The 18,050-nt window shown below is 39.6% G+C and overlaps 1 long non-coding RNA gene across 1 annotated transcript in view; it reads left to right on the top strand.

Annotated features, from left to right (window-relative positions):
* The first annotated feature begins 5,167 nt into the window (after positions 1-5,167).
* The window catches only part of LOC117069631, a 41,279-nt gene continuing 28,396 nt past the window's right edge, over positions 5,168-18,050 (top strand). The window contains exon 1 of the long non-coding RNA XR_004431610.1: positions 5,168-8,384. This is a non-coding gene — a long non-coding RNA (uncharacterized LOC117069631). The remainder of the gene's footprint in view (positions 8,385-18,050) is intronic.

Below are 18,050 nucleotides of genomic sequence, written 5' to 3'. Positions count from 1 at the left end.
GAAAGAGGTTTAATGGACTCACAATTCCACATGGGTGGGGAGGCCTCACAATCACAGTGGAAGGCAAAAAGCACATCTCACATGGTAGCAGACAAGAGAGGAGAATGAGAATCAAGGGAAAGGGGTTTCCTCTTATAAAATCATCAGGTTTCATGAGACTTATTCATTACCATGAGAACGGTATGGGAGAATTGCCCCCACAATTCAGTTATTTCCCACTGGATCCCTCCCACAACATGTGGGAATTACGAGAGCTAAAATTCAAGATGAGATTTGGGTGGGGACACAGCCAAACCATATCACTCAGGTAAGGCTGTGGGAACATCATGTGCAAAGACCCACTGACTGCACACCAGGGTTTGCAGAACTGAGAATATTCTGGCTATAGGAAGAGTGTGAAGGTGAAAGGCGTCTATAATAAGGTGTTTGGACTTACTTCTGTGGTCAGTGGGAAGCCACTGAAAGTTTTTTTTGTTATTGTTCTTTTGAGACAGGGTTTGGCTCTGTTGCCCAGGCTGGAGTACAGTAGCACTATCTTAGTTCACTCTAACCTCTGCCTCCAAGCTAAGCCATCCTTCCACATGTGCCTCCCAAGTATCTGGGACTAGAGGTGTGTGCCACCACACCCGACTAATTTTTATTTGTTTTTGGTGGAGACGGGGTTTTGCCATGTTACCTAGGCTGGTCTCAAACTCCTGGGCTCAAGCAATCCACCCACCTTGGCCTCTGAAAGCATTAGGATTACTGGTATGAGCCACTTAGCCTGGCTCACTGAGATATTTTAAGGATGGCAGTGACATGACAGGATCTATACTTTAGGAAAATCACTTAGGCCACAGCATCATAGAGCATCAGTAGTGAGGGCAGTGCTGGCTGCATGGAGACGTTATGTCACCATTGAGGTAATCCAGGCAGAAGATGCATGATCAGGAATGTAGTAATGGCAGTGCAGATGGAAAGAAATAGATGGAATCAAAAGATATTTAGAAGATAGGAGGAGAAGACTGTAACATGGTTATCAATCAGGTGTATGGAAGAGACAGCAGTTAAAGATGAAGCCCAGGGTCCTTCTAGTCTGTATCTTTATGTTCTTGAAAATGGTGTGTGTGTGTGTGTGTGTGTGTGTGTGTGTGTATGTGTTTAAATCTCAGATTATTTTTGACTTCAGGGCAGTTGCTGTCATGTCATCTAGTCAGACATTCTATCATGACATAGAAATCCTCGTGGCATGATGGAAAAAGTCCTTGTCTGGAAGCCTGGGGGCCAGTACAGCTTTACCACAAAACCCCAAATAAGATCTTGGGTCAATCATTTGAGCCCCTTGTGGAGAGAGTGAACAGTTGTAGTGTAAGATAGCATAATTATAAGCTGGGGTGGGCTTTGAGTTATGATGTCTATACAAAATGAACATGACACTTGGCATAAACTGGGTGAGCCTGCTCTTGGACTAAAGAGACTAGCCTGGGGTTCTGCCTGCCCTAGGTCCTGCCTGATTATTCCAGGGACTGAGAGGAGGATCCATATTTTGTCCCACCTGTAACAAATGTAGAGCATACCAGTATGCCGAAGAATACCTTTAAGGAAGCTCTGGCATAGTGATTAAATTCTTGAGTCATGAAGTTCAGACTAGAGTCTTTGTTCTACCATTTACTAGCTGTTTGACTCCAAGAAAATTAATCATTTTGCTTCGATTTTTGTCATCTGTGAAACAGGAATAATACCTATCCACCAGGATTGTTGTAAAGATTAAGTAATATATGTAAACATTTGAGCTCCTGGATACAGAGTAAATGCTCAATACATATTTGCCAGTATTTTTTAATATCTTTTCTCCAATGTGTACAATTCAATAATTTTTATTTTTTCATACATTTATGGGGCACAAGTGCACTTTTGTTATATGCATAGATTGGGTAGTGGTCATGTCAGGGCTTTAAGATATCCCTATCCTGACTAATGAACCTTACTCATTCAGTAATTTCTCATAATTCATGCCCTGACCCTTTCACCCTTCCAAGTCTCCACTGTCTATCATACTACTCTCTATGTTCATGTGTACACATTTTTTAGCTCCTACTTATGAATGAGAACATGCAATATCTTTCTGTGTCTGACTTTATTAGTCTGTTTTCACACTGCTGATAAAGACATACCTGACACTGGGAAGAAAAAGAGGTTTAATTGGACTTATAGTTCCACATGGCTGGGGAGGCCTCAGAATCACGGTGGGAGGTGAAAGGCACTTCTTACATGGTGGTGGCAAGAGAAAATGAAGAAGCAAAAGCAGAAACCCCTGATAAACCCATCAGATCTCATGAGACTTAGTCACTATCACAAGAATAGCACAGGAAAGACAAGCCTCTATGATTCAGTTACCTCCTCTGGGCCCCTCTTACAATGTAGGTATTCTGAGAGATACAATTCAAGTTGAGATTTGGGTATGGACACAGCCAAACCATATCATTCTGCTCCTGGCCCCTCCAGTTCTCATGCCCTTACATTTCAAAACCAATCATGCCTTTTCAATAATCCCCCAAAGTCTTAACTCATTTCAGCATTAACCCAAAAGTCCACAGTCCAAAGTCTTGTCTGAGACAAGGCAAGTCTTGTTTGCCTATGAGCCTGTAAAAATCAAAAGCAAGCTAGTTACTTCCTAGATACAATGGGGATACAGGTATTGGGTAAATACAGCCATTCAAAATGGGAGAAATTGGCCAAAACAAAGGGGTAACAGGGCCCATGCAAGTCTGAAATCCAGCAGGGCAGTCAAATTTCAAAGCTCCAAAAATGATCTCCTTTGACTCCAGGTCTCACATCCAGGTCATGCTGATGTAAGAGGTGGGTTCCTGTGGTCTTGGGTAGCTCCTCCCCTGTGGCTTTGCAGGGTACAGCCTCCCTCCCAGCTGGTTTCATGGGCTGGCATTGAATGTCTGTGGCTTTTCCAGGAGCATGGTGCAAGCTGTTGGTGGATCTACCATTCTGGGGTCTGGAGGATGGTGGCCCTCTTCTCACAGCTCCACTAGGCAGTGCCCCAATAGGGACTGTATGTTGGGAAGCCAAACCCACATTTCCCTTCTACACCTCCCTAGCAGAGGTTCTGTATGAGGGCCCTGCCCCTGCAGCAAACTTTTGCTTGGGCATCCAGGCATTTCCATACATCTTCTGAAATATAGGCAGAGGTTTCCAAACTCAATTCTTGACTTCTGTGCATCTGCAGGCTCAACACCATGTGGAAGCTGCCAAGGATTGGGGCTTCCACCCTCTGAAGCCACAGCCCAAGCTGTATGTTGGCCCCTTTCAGCCATGACTGGAGTGGCTGGGATGCAGGGTACCAAGTCCCTAGGCTGCACACAGCATGGGGACCCTGGGTCTGGCCCATGAGACCACTTTTTCCTCCTGGGCCTTCAGGCCTGTGATAGGAGGGGCTGCCATGAGAGTCTCTGACATGCCCTGGAGACATTTTCCCCATGGTGTTGGGGATTAACATTAGGCTCCTTGCTACTTATGTAAATTTCTGCAGCTAGCTTGAATTTATTCTCAGAAAATGGGTTTTTCTTTTCTATTGTATAGTCAAGCTGCAAATTTTCCAAAGTTTTACACTCTGCTTCCCTTATAAAGCCAAATGCCTTTAACAGCACCCAAGTTACCTCTTGAATGCTTTGCTGCTTAGAAATTTCTTCTGCCAGATACCCTAAATCATCTCTCTCAAGTTCAAAGTTCCACAAATCCCTAGGGCAGGGGCAAAATACTGCCAGTCTCTTTGCTAAAACAACAGAAGAGTCACCTTTGCTCCAGTTTCCAACAAGTTCCTCATCTCCATCTGAGACTACCTTAGCGTGGACCTTATTTTTCATATTGCTATCATCATTTTGGGCAAAACCATTCAATAAGTCCCTAGATAGTTCCAAACTTTCTCACATTTTTCTGTCTTCTGAGCCCTCCAAACTGTTCCAACCTCTGCCTGTTATCCAGTTCCAAAGTCTCTTCCACATTTTCGGGTATCGTTTCAGCAATGCCCCACTCTACTGGTACGGATTTCCTGTATTAGTCCGTTTTCATGCTGCTGATAAAGATATACCCAAGACTTGGGAAGAAAAAGGTTTAATTGGACTTATAGTTCCACATGGCTGGGGAGGCCCCAGAATCACAGTGGGAGGTGAAAGGCATTTCTTATGTGGCAGCAGCAAGAGAAAATGAGGAAGAAGCAAAAACAGAAACCCCTGATAAACCCATCGGTTTTCATGTGACTTAATCACTCTCACGAGAATAACATGGGAAAGACTAGCCCCCATGATTCAGTTACCTCTCCCTGGGTCTCTCCCATAACATGTGGGAATTCTGGGAGATACAATTCAAGTTGAGATTTGGGTGGGGACACAGCCAAACCATATCACTGACTTATTTCACTTAAGACAACGATTTCCAGTTTCAACTTTGATGCTGCAAAAGATGTGATTCTGTTCTTTTTTATGGCTGAATAGTATCCCTTTGTGTACATACACTACATTTTCTTTATCCAACCATCTGGTGATGGACATTTAGGTTGATTCCTTATTTTTGCTACAGTTTGATGATATTTAAAGTAAACTTACAGAGTTGGGAAATCATCACAATCCACTTGGAACATTTTTATATCTGCAACAAGATGTGTCCATTTGTAGTCACAACCTGTTCCCACCACAACCCCCAGGCTGCCAGGAATCTACTTTCTATTTCTATAAACTTTTTCTGGGCATTTTATATAAATGGAATCATGACGTCTTTTGTGTCTGGCTTCTTTCACAGTATAATCTTTTTGAGGGTTCATCTGTAGTACTTGTGTTTCCTCTTATTGTTGAATAGCAGCCCATTGTATGGGCATACTGCACTTTGTCTATGCATTCACCAGTTTGTGAATACTTGAATTGTTTCCACATTTTGGCAACCATGAATAATGCTGCTATGGACATTCGTGTACAAGTCCTTGTGTAGACATATTAATATATAATCTTGTTCTAAAAGTCAAATTCTAAGAATTCATTGAACTTGTGAAGAAAATGACTATTGAAACTAACCTTGGTTCTTATCCCTTGGATATAACTACTTTTTGTCAGAATGTCATGAAGAAGCATAATTATTTATATCCAAGATAGAATTTAACTTTCAATTAAAAAATTTAAAAGTTGATTTTTAATAACATACATGGACAAAAGTGGATCGGGGATTAGGTTGATTGCTTTTAAATTTTAATGTAAAATTTCAAGAAAAGTTAGACTAGATTCCAATGGCTGCAATGCTGCACAGCTGCATTCTGCTTCCTCTCATTGGAGTTATGTGTGCAGGTGTGCCCTTCATGTGGGATGCAGTGGGAATGGTGCTGTCCAGACCTATGTGTGAACAGGTGTCCATACTGTGCTAGTCCTTGAGTCTGGGTAATCTCCACTCTGTCCCTGGAGGGTGGGCCCATTCTGTTTCTAGAGGTCAGTGCCAAGTCAGAAAGGGAGTCAAGGCCCAGAATGCCACTCTGCAGACTACTCTAGTTCCAGACTCTAGGGAGTCCTGGGCAGGGGGCTTATCTTAAAACCTAAGGAATTTCAGACTAGAAATGTAGATGGTGCCCTTGAAGAGCTGATGGGACAGTTTGAAAGTCCTGACTTCCAGCTAAAGCAGTATCCTGCACACCCTCCCATCTGGAGAGATTTTGGGCTAGATGCCCCCAGTCTAACTGAGACCCTGACTTTGGAGGGTTGTTCCAGCCCCTGCAATAGTACCTTTTTGTTTAGGTGGGAGTGGATTACAACAGTGGGTAAAGTTTTGGAGTGAAGGAAGCCAACTGGGACATATGTCTTAGGGGGACACATGCTTAGTCCATCCTTTCTCTAAAAGTACTGGGCTGAACCCTCTCAGCAGAGAGTTGTGGAAAATTAGAGACGTTCTGTGGAAAGACCAAGTTAATGTTCAAGTCTCAGAATCTGATCTTAGGTCAAATATCTCTTGCTTTTGCCAGTAAAAAGAGCCCAGATGTTTTTCTATTTACTTAGGCAAACCCTTGAAACACAAGTTAGTCATATAAAACTTTACATTTGCAGTGTTAAGAGCCCATATTTGGAAAGTCACAAGCATAAAATATATACTGTGAAATGGGAGGTCAGGATGGTGAACTCATTTCAGAACCATAGTTTTGACTCAAGAATTTTGATGGGGTCTTCACGTTGGTTGAGCTTCTTGGTCCTAATATCATTGAGAGAATTAAATCATGATATTAAAACATTGAAACACTAATGCTTTGTTTTTATTGGCAAGAACGAAAATGATCTAATACTAATGCCACGAAACATCAGTCACTTTTTTCCTGATGAATAAGATGAACTTTGGCTGCTTATGATAGTAAATTTAATAATGTCAGTGATTTGAACTGTTTCAGTTCTAAATGTGCAAAAATGTGTTTTACTGCATCTCTCTTTCTCTCTCTCACTACTGCTGTCAGGAAGTTTTGTGGCAAATGAGCCCAAATGCATAGATTAGAGCATATCATTCACATGTGCCACGTGTGTGCCAAAGTATGCGTACCCACTGCTAGACTCCCTCTCACAGGTGGTCTGAATTTGCTTCTAGCTGGTCCTGTAAGCAGATTTAATATTTCATAAGCACTGCTCCATCTCATGCCTCCATTATTGACACCACATGGAAGTCAGGAAATTGGTTCTTTCTGGGAACAGTTTGCAGAAATATGCAGCCTGTCAGCCCCTTTCTCATGGGTGCATTAACAGAGCGGCTCACGATTACAAGTAACGAACCTTCTCCAGATGTGTGTAGCAACTCAGCTCCAACTTTATCTTCGGCTCCGAAGATGGACTTGACAAGATGGATTATTTGTGGCTGTATTGTAATAACTTTGTGAAATTGGAATTCCCAGTGATTGTAATGGAGGGTGAGGAAGCGGCAGCAGAGGACAGAGAATTTCTTCTTGCAGTAAACAACGCAAAAGACCAACAGCAATAAAAAGGGCAAATCAGCTGTGGCATTTTCCTGCTTTGGACATTTACTCTTCCAGACTGTTCTAATTCTTTCCCTTTTATGATTCTGTTTATGTTACACACATTAAAGTTAAGTCATGTCTTAAATAAGATGGAAACTGGAAGTGAGATTTGGAAATGACTGAATCAGGCTTCTTAACCTTTTTCTTCTCTTGGAGAGCTCCAAAACAACGGACAGAAAGGGATATACCAAAGAAAATAATTTTAATTGTCGGCTTCCATGGAAAATTCAATCCAGTCTTTCATTCATTCTCTTCCCAGTGCAGTGCTAGCAGACTTCTCTCTATATGGCTAAGGGCTTAATTTAGCTGACAAATTTCTGAAGGATAACTAAGTTTTCAGAAAGAAAGATTCTAGCTATAAATGAATCATGTGTGCTCTCTCTCACAAAAGATTTTTCCAGGATAAAGTAATTTGGGGTAAATTTCTCCTGTATTTTATTAGCAGTGATGATTTCAAGGGAGTATTCTTTTAAAGCAAGGCGGTATTTAAATCTTTCTTTTAAATCACAAGTCCCTTGAGTTGATAGTTATAAAACTGGCTTCCACTGAGAGTTATTTGTACATCTTCAAGGTTGGCACCCTTAGTTGTTTGATGTAGATGTTCTAGATAAAATTCCTAAAGTCCAGCTGTTATGATTTAGCTTAATATGTTTGTACAGAGGGGTTTCCTTTGTCATTGAAGAGATGGAGTCAAAACAGAATTAGTCATTCTTGCATCTTCTATTTATAGCCCACTATTATTCAGATGCATTGTCAAAGAATGATGTGGACAAGAATTTTTCTTTCTGTTTTTTTTTGTGTGTAAACAAAACTCTTTTTATACTCTGTGGATTTAACTTTGGTTGCTAACTTAGTCAGACAAGGCACTTAACAAAAATATTACTTCTTAAATGAAAAATTACCTATTAAGTCATCCCATCTCCATTTGCAAATTAAAGGTTTGTCAGTACAAAGTATGTGGGATGACCAGAAGTCACGGATGACTTACACTGAAGTGGCAAGGGTAGAAAAGGTCAGTCTGAAAAATTATTTGTGTGGGTTGCTCATGACTAATAGTCCAAATCTGGAGAGTTTATAAACAAAATTCTATTCTGTTTATTTAGTTTATGCCAGCATTAAAGCTAGCCTGAAAATTTAGTGAAAGTCATTTAAGGAATTTTTATTTGGAGGAAACTTTAATATTTTTCTTCTTGAGGTCACTGAATAAATGTAGAGGACTTTGTGGCCTGTACTGGAACAAGTAGAACAGTTAGGTAAACTGGTTGTTGAAACTCCTTGGGCCACTGAGTTTTCTTATTTATTTATTTATTTTTAAGTAGAGAGCTGACTTCAGCGGGATCAAGAATAGCTTGCTGGGTGGAAGGAGGTAAGAAACAGGGCTATCAATGTTTTACTGATCTGAGCTGTATAATAATTTGGTGTAGATAATTAAATGAGATGAAGTATGGGAAAAGTGTCTTAAACATTCTCAAATCCTCTGCTATTATTGATTACTGCAACATCTGAAACAGCAGGCTTTGTTATGTGATAGCCCTCAAATCAATGTTTGCCAAGTTGTAGTAAGGTTGGACAATTGCAAGTAATAAGTGGAAGTGGAAGGCTGAGAAAGTTGACACTTAGCACTCTGTGGAAAACTGTGCTATTAGCAGTGTTGGGTCAGCAGATGGCTTATTTTGGTTGGCAATTCCATGGAAAAGGATTTGCTGGATACAATAATAGTATATTCCCACAAAAATTCTGAAATTTTATTTTTTTGAGAATGTTGACAAGCCGGCAAATTAATGAATGGCTGCCAGGTGTTGAATTTGAATGTCACTCCTGGTGATCGTAAGGGTGAGTATGTCTTTGTTTTTCCTCTGTGCTAAACTCGCCCTAGGGGTCCCATTGTTTTGAGGAGCTATTAAAGTAGCCTTCAGGAGAATCTGAAAATCATCCAAATCCAGTGTATAAGCATGAGAAGTCTGAGCTGAAGACTAAAACTACTCTTCCTGCAACCTGTCAGACATCTGGCCCAATGCTAGCTGTAGGCAGTGGGACTTCTTGATGGTCATTGGTGAGGATTCAATCTTTGGTACCCAAAGGGTGGGTGAAAGTTTCAGGAAAAGAAATCTCAAGCCTTGAGGCCTCCCATGAAGGCAAGACCAAGATTTCTCTTCCCCAACCCAATCTTTACAATTATTCTGGAGATGGTTGGGAGGAGAGTAGTCATCCTCTTAACTAGAGGATGAGAGACTGCGCAGGAGAAAGCTCTGGAGGAGACTTCACCCTTTGTGACTAGGATGGTGTGTCTCATTCATCATGAGATGGTGGGTGATGGAGGTGATGAGTTAAAGATAATTAAGCCCATGCTGTGGAATCCCTGGGAGAAGCATGTAGTAGTAGTAATATCAGCAAGGCCTTCCTCAATTCCATGCAGAGGAAGACCCAAAAGGAACAGTGGACCCAGGGCCATGGGATACCATGAGAAGGGAGTCCATGGTAGGGATTTAGGTTTTGGGGTTCTTGGAAGGAAGGTATCAAATAGACTTTTGGTGAGGCCCTAGCCTATCATTAGCCAAAATGGCATGACTCTGAGGCTGCTCAAATGACTATATCCGATGAGTCCTGGGGAATGGTGGGAAGGCTCATAATTTAGTGAGTGGTGGTCAATAGCAGAGATCCCTGGAAAGCAGCAATACTTGTACTTAGAAGCTAGCACTGTCATCAAGGGAGATCTGTTTGGAAGCCTGGAGGAATAGTGACAGGGTCCAAGTCCTTGCAGAAGGGTGCCTGGTGAAGACTAAGTCAAATGTAGGCCCCCAGTCAAGAAGGTGGCTCAGAGCAGGAAGAACTAGAGTGGAAGTTGGGAAGAAGGCAAAGTCGTATAAATTGGGTAGAATTTCAGCAGGTCTTGGCAAGGAGACTACAGTCAGCAGACATGTATGTCTCGGTGGTTCTCTTCAGGGACACTGGATATCATGCTGGCAACATCAAATCAAATCCTAGGCCCTTACATACTGGTGGGAACGAAGCTGCTGAAAGATTACCATGCTGGGAGGGTTAGAAATGGCTCAAGGTCTGACTGGGGCTAAACATGTAGATTAAATCTTTAACACCTTTGGCTGGATAGAGTGGGGGCAAACATTCTCTCCCTGAAGGTAGTAAAAGGTCTTTGTGACAGAGAACAGCTAGTATTAATGGGGAAAGCATTGAACTATTATCAAGGGTAGACTTGTGATATTTCTGGGTGGCTTTTATACCAAGAAAAGTATGCTGATGTTCCAGAAAAAATTATGGGTTATTTATTCTGGGAAACATATACTTTGAACCAAAAATGAGAACACATGGTGTGATAAGTATGAGCATACTGATGAGGATAATTGGATAAGATACCTGCAATCAAGATTGTTTTGGTAAATAGGAGACTATGTGGTCACCAAGATATGCCTTGCAATTATCTCAGCACAGAAGGAAGAAGGTATGAACATATGAGAGTAATAGAGGCTGCATGTGAGAAGATTTTACCATAGGAGATTAGGAAAGGGAGAGAGCTCACCCATTTGGAGTAATCAGGGAAGAGTCTGTAAAAGTGGCAGCACATAATTGGATTTTGGTGGTTGTATAGGATTTGAGCAGGGAGCTGTAAGCATGAGGGCCTTCCAGGTGGAGACACAGAATGAATGAAACCCTGAAGTTTGGAAGCAAAAACCATAGGAAGCACAACTGTGAGTATATAATTCATTTGAGAGATGCAGATTTAATCTAAATTCATTAGGGATGTCATTTGTGGAAATAGGTGAGATAAAGGACATTCAGAGAGACAAACTAAGGGCAAAATCTTGTATTTTGTATTTCTATAGGCATAAGGAGATACAGAGGGAGATTTGCTCAGTAATATATTTAGGAGGAACTCTGGGTGGTTCAGCATTCAGGCAACTGAGAGAGGAGTGGGTATGAAAATGGAATGCCAAGTACGACTGAGAGGCCAGGGAGAGCAGAGCAGAGACAGAGCAACTGTTGGAATTGCTGTTTTACAACTATGTGACCCTGAAAAACGTGGTTTCAGGTGAGCAGGCAAAGGAGGAAGGGTGAGGCTGGAGTCTGCAGTGCAACAGATTATGGCAGTGGTTCCCAAAATGTAGCCTTTAGATCAGCGGTGTCAGTATCCCTCATTTCTGCAAATTCTTGGGCTCCACCCTAGGCCTACTGAATCAGAAACTGAGGGCGGGGCCCAGCAATCTGTGTTTCATCAAGCCCTCCATGTGATTCTCATGACTGACAAAGTTTGAACACCACTGTGTTATGGGACTACACAGGAGACTCTGAAGCCCTAGAGCTCTTAGGTGTTAAATCTGATTGTTGAAGAGTCTATAAAATTTGCCGGGCATGGTGGTGTGTACCTGTAATCCCAGCTACTGGGGAGGCTAAAGTAGGAGGCTCGCTTGAGCCCAAGAGGTCAGGACTGCAGTGAGCCGTGACAGTACTACTGCACTCCAGCCTGGGAGGCAGAGTGAGTCCCTGTCTTAAACAAATTACATATATATATATGCACATATATATATACACACACACACGCACATATATATATACACACACACACGCACACACACCCCATATATGTGAAAATGAAGGGTCTATACACCTAGGGGACAAAGTTCTTAAAGATATTCCTATTTTATCTTGGCAAGCATAAACTGCCTCTTCGTTAGGATGATATAATTTGAGGGGCAAAATGGCAACCTTGCTGCTTGTTATTTTGCATGCTATTGTCCAAGCCCATTGAGTCAGTGGAGACTTTTGGGGTTCAAGAATTTCCCCTCCAGGCTACTTTTTTTTTTTTTTTATTGTGATGCTATCTTAAGGCAGGGATGGCAAACAGTTTTATTTGTGTGGTATGTTGATGAGGAATACTTGTCTGGAGTTCTATATTGATATAAATTGTGAGGCCACATCCCTTGGGGAGACAATTGTGATTGGCAATGTCTGCAATAGTCACAGGAGGCAGGGAGTCGAGGCACACAGGTTACGCATTTGCCATCCCTCCCATGAGGATTTAGCAGGATGCCTGGGACACAAGATACTTTTAAAGGAAACAGAAGCCTGAAGAAAGCACAGAGGTGTTGAGGAGGTGCTGAGATATGGGAAAGCATCTCATAATTTTTCCTGGGGTTTGCCATGCTGGCTTCTAACATTTGTTACGGATACTCGACACCAACATGAATACCTTGGCAAAGTTCTGGGAAATGTCAGAAACCTTGGGATTTAAGAAAAGAGAGGGAAAACCTGCTATTGCTCATTATAAATGTGAAAAACTATGTAGCTGGAGTCTGCTGTTCTCTTCTGGAATCTACTTTCTGCCATTTGTTTTGCCTGCTGTACAGATACAGCATCCAAATGAGACTGTGGCCAGGAACAATAGTAACTGTTCTCCTGCAGGTCCTCTGGGCTCCCCAAGACACAGCAGAACAGCCCTGTACCCAGAAAGCTTTGTGTATTCATCCACCTATGTAAACAGTTGAGTTGGCTCATTGAGTGGTGTTCTTTCAAAGACAGCCTGTTATCCTACTTACCACCCTAGTCAGGGGAGCCAAGTTATTTTACATATTTTTTTTTTGCCCAGTGGTAACATAATGATTATTTTAAAACAAAAATCTTAATGGATACCGTGAAGAGTAATTAAGACACCTGGCATAAAGAAGAACCAAATAATGTTATGCAAAGCGTGAGGTTTAGGCTTTTTTTTCAGTTATATATGAGCAAATGTTTTTCCTATCCAAGCTTTAAAAATCGGAGTCAGTGGCAAGTTTTTCAGTTTGTATGGAAGATCATCAATTCAACTGGCAATATAAATAATGAACCTGAGACACAGCTGGAGGAACAAGGAATTGGGGGGCAGGAGAAGTGTATTTTAGTCTTGGCTGTAGCACTTGTTTTATGTTCCTGAGAAAGTCCCTTAATCTCTCCTGGTCTCAATTTCTGAATCTGAAAAATAAATGGATTGAACAGAGTACTCAATAAGGTCCCTTCCAGTTCTAGGATATTTATTGTATATCTGAGTTTGTCATTTTTCTCACCTAAGCATGCCTAGATTCAATTGTCCTAGACTCATTAGGTTTAATGTCTAATCTTGCTGCTGGTTCTACTTTGTCTCTTCTTGCCAGGGAATGTTTATTGTCTAAGTCCAATTATCTGAGCCAATGTCTGGCTCCATTTAATTCTGCACACTACTTTGTGATACATGACCTGTTGGGAGAACATGTAAAAACTCTTCCTAGTATAAAAAAATGAAAAATAAAGATCCTATCCATTTCAAGAGTCATCCAGAATACCTGCTAGTTTTACTATTATTTACTCCTTTGTCTTAAGCATTCAAGTCTTGTCTGTACATTAATTTACATTTTTCAGGCCCTACTATATGAAATGCATTGTGCATCCAATTTCTGCTTTTAGGAGCTCACAATCTAACAAATACATTATCTGAAATAGGTCACATGATAACATTTCTAGAGTTATTTTTGAGCAAAGGAGTGACCGTTGAAGGTAAAATGTTAAATGAAAGCAAGCCATTTTGATAGGAGATGGATTTCATTTTGGGATCTTGGCTTTGCATCTGTGGATGGAACCTAAATGAATGACACATATAGTTTTTCCAGCGCTGTTGGAAGTAGAGAAAGTCTGAATTCCCATATGAAAAGCAATGTAGTCTCCTCTATTCCACATGTAATTTGAATTAATTTTTAAACACATTCTTTCAAGGAGAGATGCTACCAAGTCTGCTTTAATAAATACATATGTAAAACACTTTGATGGACAAAAAAAGGATGTATTAGTTCTCAGGCAGCGTTATTCTTTTATATACGCCAAATGTACCACCTCTGCTCACGTAGTATTTATTTGAATCTTCATCCATGGAGCAAAGATAAACTTCAGCCCAGGCAACATTACATTCTTAATTAGTGGAATTCAAATGAATGAGATATGAGTATACCTCATGCAGAAAAGTTAGTGGGTAGAAACGAATGCAAAATGCTCAGTCACTAATAGCGTTGAGAGAGTGCATGTGGGAATCTTGTATCTTGTGTAAGTACTAATACTAAGAGCTACTGAACTAAGTACTAATATAGCACTAAGTAGTAATACAGTACTAAGAGCTACTGAACCTTATAAAGAATACTGTTCTAAAGATTAAAGAATATCTTATACTTTTAGCTGGGTTTGAGAAAACATACAAAAGAATCAGACTTAGGTTTTGCTTGGAAATCTGCTGAGCCACTGGAAGGCATGTAAAGGTAAAGATTAGCCGAGGGTTTCAGAAATAGTTAGGATACACTAGCAGGACTCTGAAAAAACTTGTGCACTTGTAAACTTGGCATGAGCTGTGAATGGTTGCACCAGAACAGATGAACTGTTGGGAATGTTGAGAGAGCCAGAGAAAGAACTTGGTTATTTCTGCCGCCTGAGAGAGGGAAAAAATAATCCAAATGACAGACATCCAACAGGACAGTGGTTCAGTACTTGGAAAGCAGTGAGACTGAAAACCACCTGTGGTTGGTAAAGGACAGTAAATGTCTTTATTTTTCTTTTTTAATTTTAAGTACTATTTTGGGCTTCACACCCCAAGTAAAATGCCAGGGGTGTAGAGGTAGACAGTAGCTTATGTGACATCGAGAGTGAGTCCTAGTGACTCATACACAATTTGGGGTCTTCATGAATTAGAAAGAATGAATGTACTGCACCAAATTCAAAGAACAGAAATGCAAAAGTGTAAGAGCTGGCTTTAGAGGACAGATTAAGAGGCCTAAATATGTTTGACTTGGATGAAGAATGAAAAAACGGAGATATAATAGCCACCTGCAGGTCCTTGAGGGACTGAAACTCAAACTAAATAAGGAGAGGAACTATTTGGGGTGGTGCACAGAGGCACAGCTATGCCTGACATGATGAACTTGAGAAAAGGAAAACTCAGCCTGAATGTCAGGAAAATATTTCTACCCAAGTTCCATAAATCTGCCAAGGGAAGTGGTACAGTCTTGTTATTTGAAATCACTTAAAACTAGATTGAATAAACCACTCACATTTTTTAGTCCTCCCCCACTCCACTATTTCTCTGTCTAAAAAATCTGTGATTTCTTTGTTCATGCTTGTATTTGTAAGTTCCATAAATTAAATGCTCCCTGTGAAAATCTTGAAGGTATTTTTATATCTATTTTTAATTTAAAAATAAGTAATAAGGGTGAGATTCACTGAAAAAAATCACAGGATGTTGATTACATTTTTCCTCCTTTGCAGAGTTCATTCCTTAAATTGCTTTGTTCAATTTGGGTAGGCTTATTTGGGTACAGGCTTTAGTTGTTTGTTTTTACTTTTAGAGTGGAATTGCGACAAGAGTAGTTTTGATTGGATACTTTAAAAATACTTACAAATGAAAGGACTCCAATGGAATTAAATTAATTAGAATTTAATAACAGAATTAAACTTGGAAAATTCACAAATATATGGAAACTAAACATACTCCCAAGTAATCAATGAGTCAAAGAAATTTCAAGGGAAATTACATAGCACTTTAAGATAAATGCAAATGAAAATACAACATACCAAAACTTACAGGGTGCATCCAACACAGTGTTCAGGGAAAACTTATACCTATAAATGCTTTTAAAATGATACAAATCTCAAGCTAATAACCTAACTTCTCCCTTAAGAAACCAGAATAAAAAAGAGCAAAGTAAACCTAAAGTAAGCAGAGGGAAGGAAATAAAGACTCGAGTGGAAATATGTAAAACAGAGAATATAAAAACAATAGAAAAAGCAATAAAACCAAATGTTGGATATTTAAAATGATCCATAACGTTGATAAACCTTTTAAATATATGGGCCAGGAAAAAAAAAAAAAAACTTGAAGACTCAAGTTACTAATATCAGGAATGAAAGAGGGGAATCATTTACTGATACTGCAGAAGTAAGGAGAATAACAGAGAAATACTATAAATGACCATAGGCCAACAAATTAGATTATTTAGATGAAATGGACAACTTCTCTGAAAGACAAGTTTTTGAAACTGCCTCAAGAAGAAATAGAAATTTGAACAAACCTGTAAGAAGTAAAGAGATTGAATTAGTAATCAAAAAACTTCCCACAAAGAAAAGCCTAGGACCAGACAGCTTCACTGGTGAATTCTAACAAACGTAAAAAAGAGCTAGCACCAATTCTTCACAAATTCTTTCAAAAAATAGAAGGGAGCATTTTCTAACTCATCCTGTGAGGCGGTCATTACAAACTGAACCAGACAAAGTTATCACAAGGAAACTACTTTTGAATATAGAGGAACAATTCTCAACAAAAATCCTTTCCCAAAGATCAGGAACAGAACAAGGATATCCACGATCATCACTTCTGTTTAAAATTATACTGGAAGTGTTATCTAGGGCAATTAGGCAAGTAAAAGATATACAGTAGTCACCACTTATCCGGGGTACACTCAAGACCCCTCCAGTGAATGCTTGACAGCATGGATTGTACTGAACCCAGTTGCTGTCAATTGAAACATGTTTCTGTTCATGTCTTTCATTCACAAATTTAATCCCTTTTGAATCTTAAATAAGCACTTACTACACACTATGGCCATACCTTTTGCAGTTTGAGATGTGACAGCAAAACTTGCACAATTTTTTTCTTCACGTGGATAGATTTTTTTTTTTTTGTCATAGATCTTAGCAACCTCAACATACATTTTTTTCTTTCTTTTATTAAGTCAAGAACATTCACCTTCCCACATAAAGGAAGCACTTTGTGGCTTCTCTTTGGCATATCTGAACTGCCAGCATCACTACTCTTGTGATTTGGGGCCATTATTAAGTAAAATATGGGCTGCTTGAACACAAGCACTTTTGATACCACAACAGCCAATCTGATAACCGAGAAGGCTACTTAAGTGGGTAGTGTATACAGTGTGGATATGCTGGGCAACAGGATGATTCATGTCCCAGGTGGGACAGAGTGGGACTCTGAACAGTTTCATAATGATACTCAGAATGGTGTGCAATTTAAAATGTATGAATTGTTTATTTCTGGAATTTTCCATTTAACATTTTTGTTACTTTCTTGACTTTGTGTAACTGAAATTGTAGAAAGTAAAGCCACAGATAAGGGGGAACTGCCATAAAATATATCCAGATGATAAAGGAAAAGGTAAAACTATTTCTGGTTGCAGTAGAAATAGTTGTATATAGAAAATTGTGTTGTATATAGAAGACTCGAAACAAGTTACTAAAAGCAAACAAACTAAAAAAACTGTTAGAAATAAGTTTGGCAAAGTTGCAGGATATAAGATCAATATACAAAAATTAAAAATATTTCTGTAGAATGGTAATGAACATTCTAAAAATGAGATTAAAAATCCATTTATGATAGTATCCAAATAATAAAATTCTTAGGTATAAATTTATCATAAAAGTGTGAAACTTGTACACTGAAAACCATGAAACATGTTAAAAGTCATTTAAGAAGATCTATGTAAATGGAAAGACAGCTCATATTCATGAATTGGAAGGCTTAATATTGTGAAGATGACAATATCCCCCAAATTGGCCTACAGATTTAATTCAATACATATCAAAATTGCAGCTAGCTTTTTTCTTTCAGAAATTAATAAGCTGATTCTAAAATTCATATAAGCTGATTCTAAAATTCATATGGAAATGCAAGGGACACAGGATAGCAAACACTCTTAAGAAAGAAGAACACTACAATCAAAGTTGAGGGATTCACACTCCCTAATTTCAAAACTTACTACAAAGTACAGTAATCAAGATAGTGCAGTACTGGTGTAATGCCTTTTGAATTGAACTGGTATAAGAATAGACACATAGATCAATGAAACATAATTGAGTCTATAAATACATCCTTACATTTATGGTCAATTGATCTTTGAGAAGGTGCCAAGACAATTTGATAGGGGAAAGAATTAGTAATTTCACAAAATGGTACTGGGACATCTGTATATCCACATGCAACAGAATGAATTTGGATGCTTACCTCACAGCATACACAAAA

Source organism: Trachypithecus francoisi, unplaced genomic scaffold (assembly GCF_009764315.1).
Source record: "Trachypithecus francoisi isolate TF-2019V2 unplaced genomic scaffold, Tfra_2.0 Lachesis_group3, whole genome shotgun sequence".
Taxonomy (NCBI): Eukaryota; Metazoa; Chordata; class Mammalia; order Primates; family Cercopithecidae; genus Trachypithecus; species Trachypithecus francoisi.
This window is presented reverse-complemented; position numbering and strand designations above follow the sequence as displayed.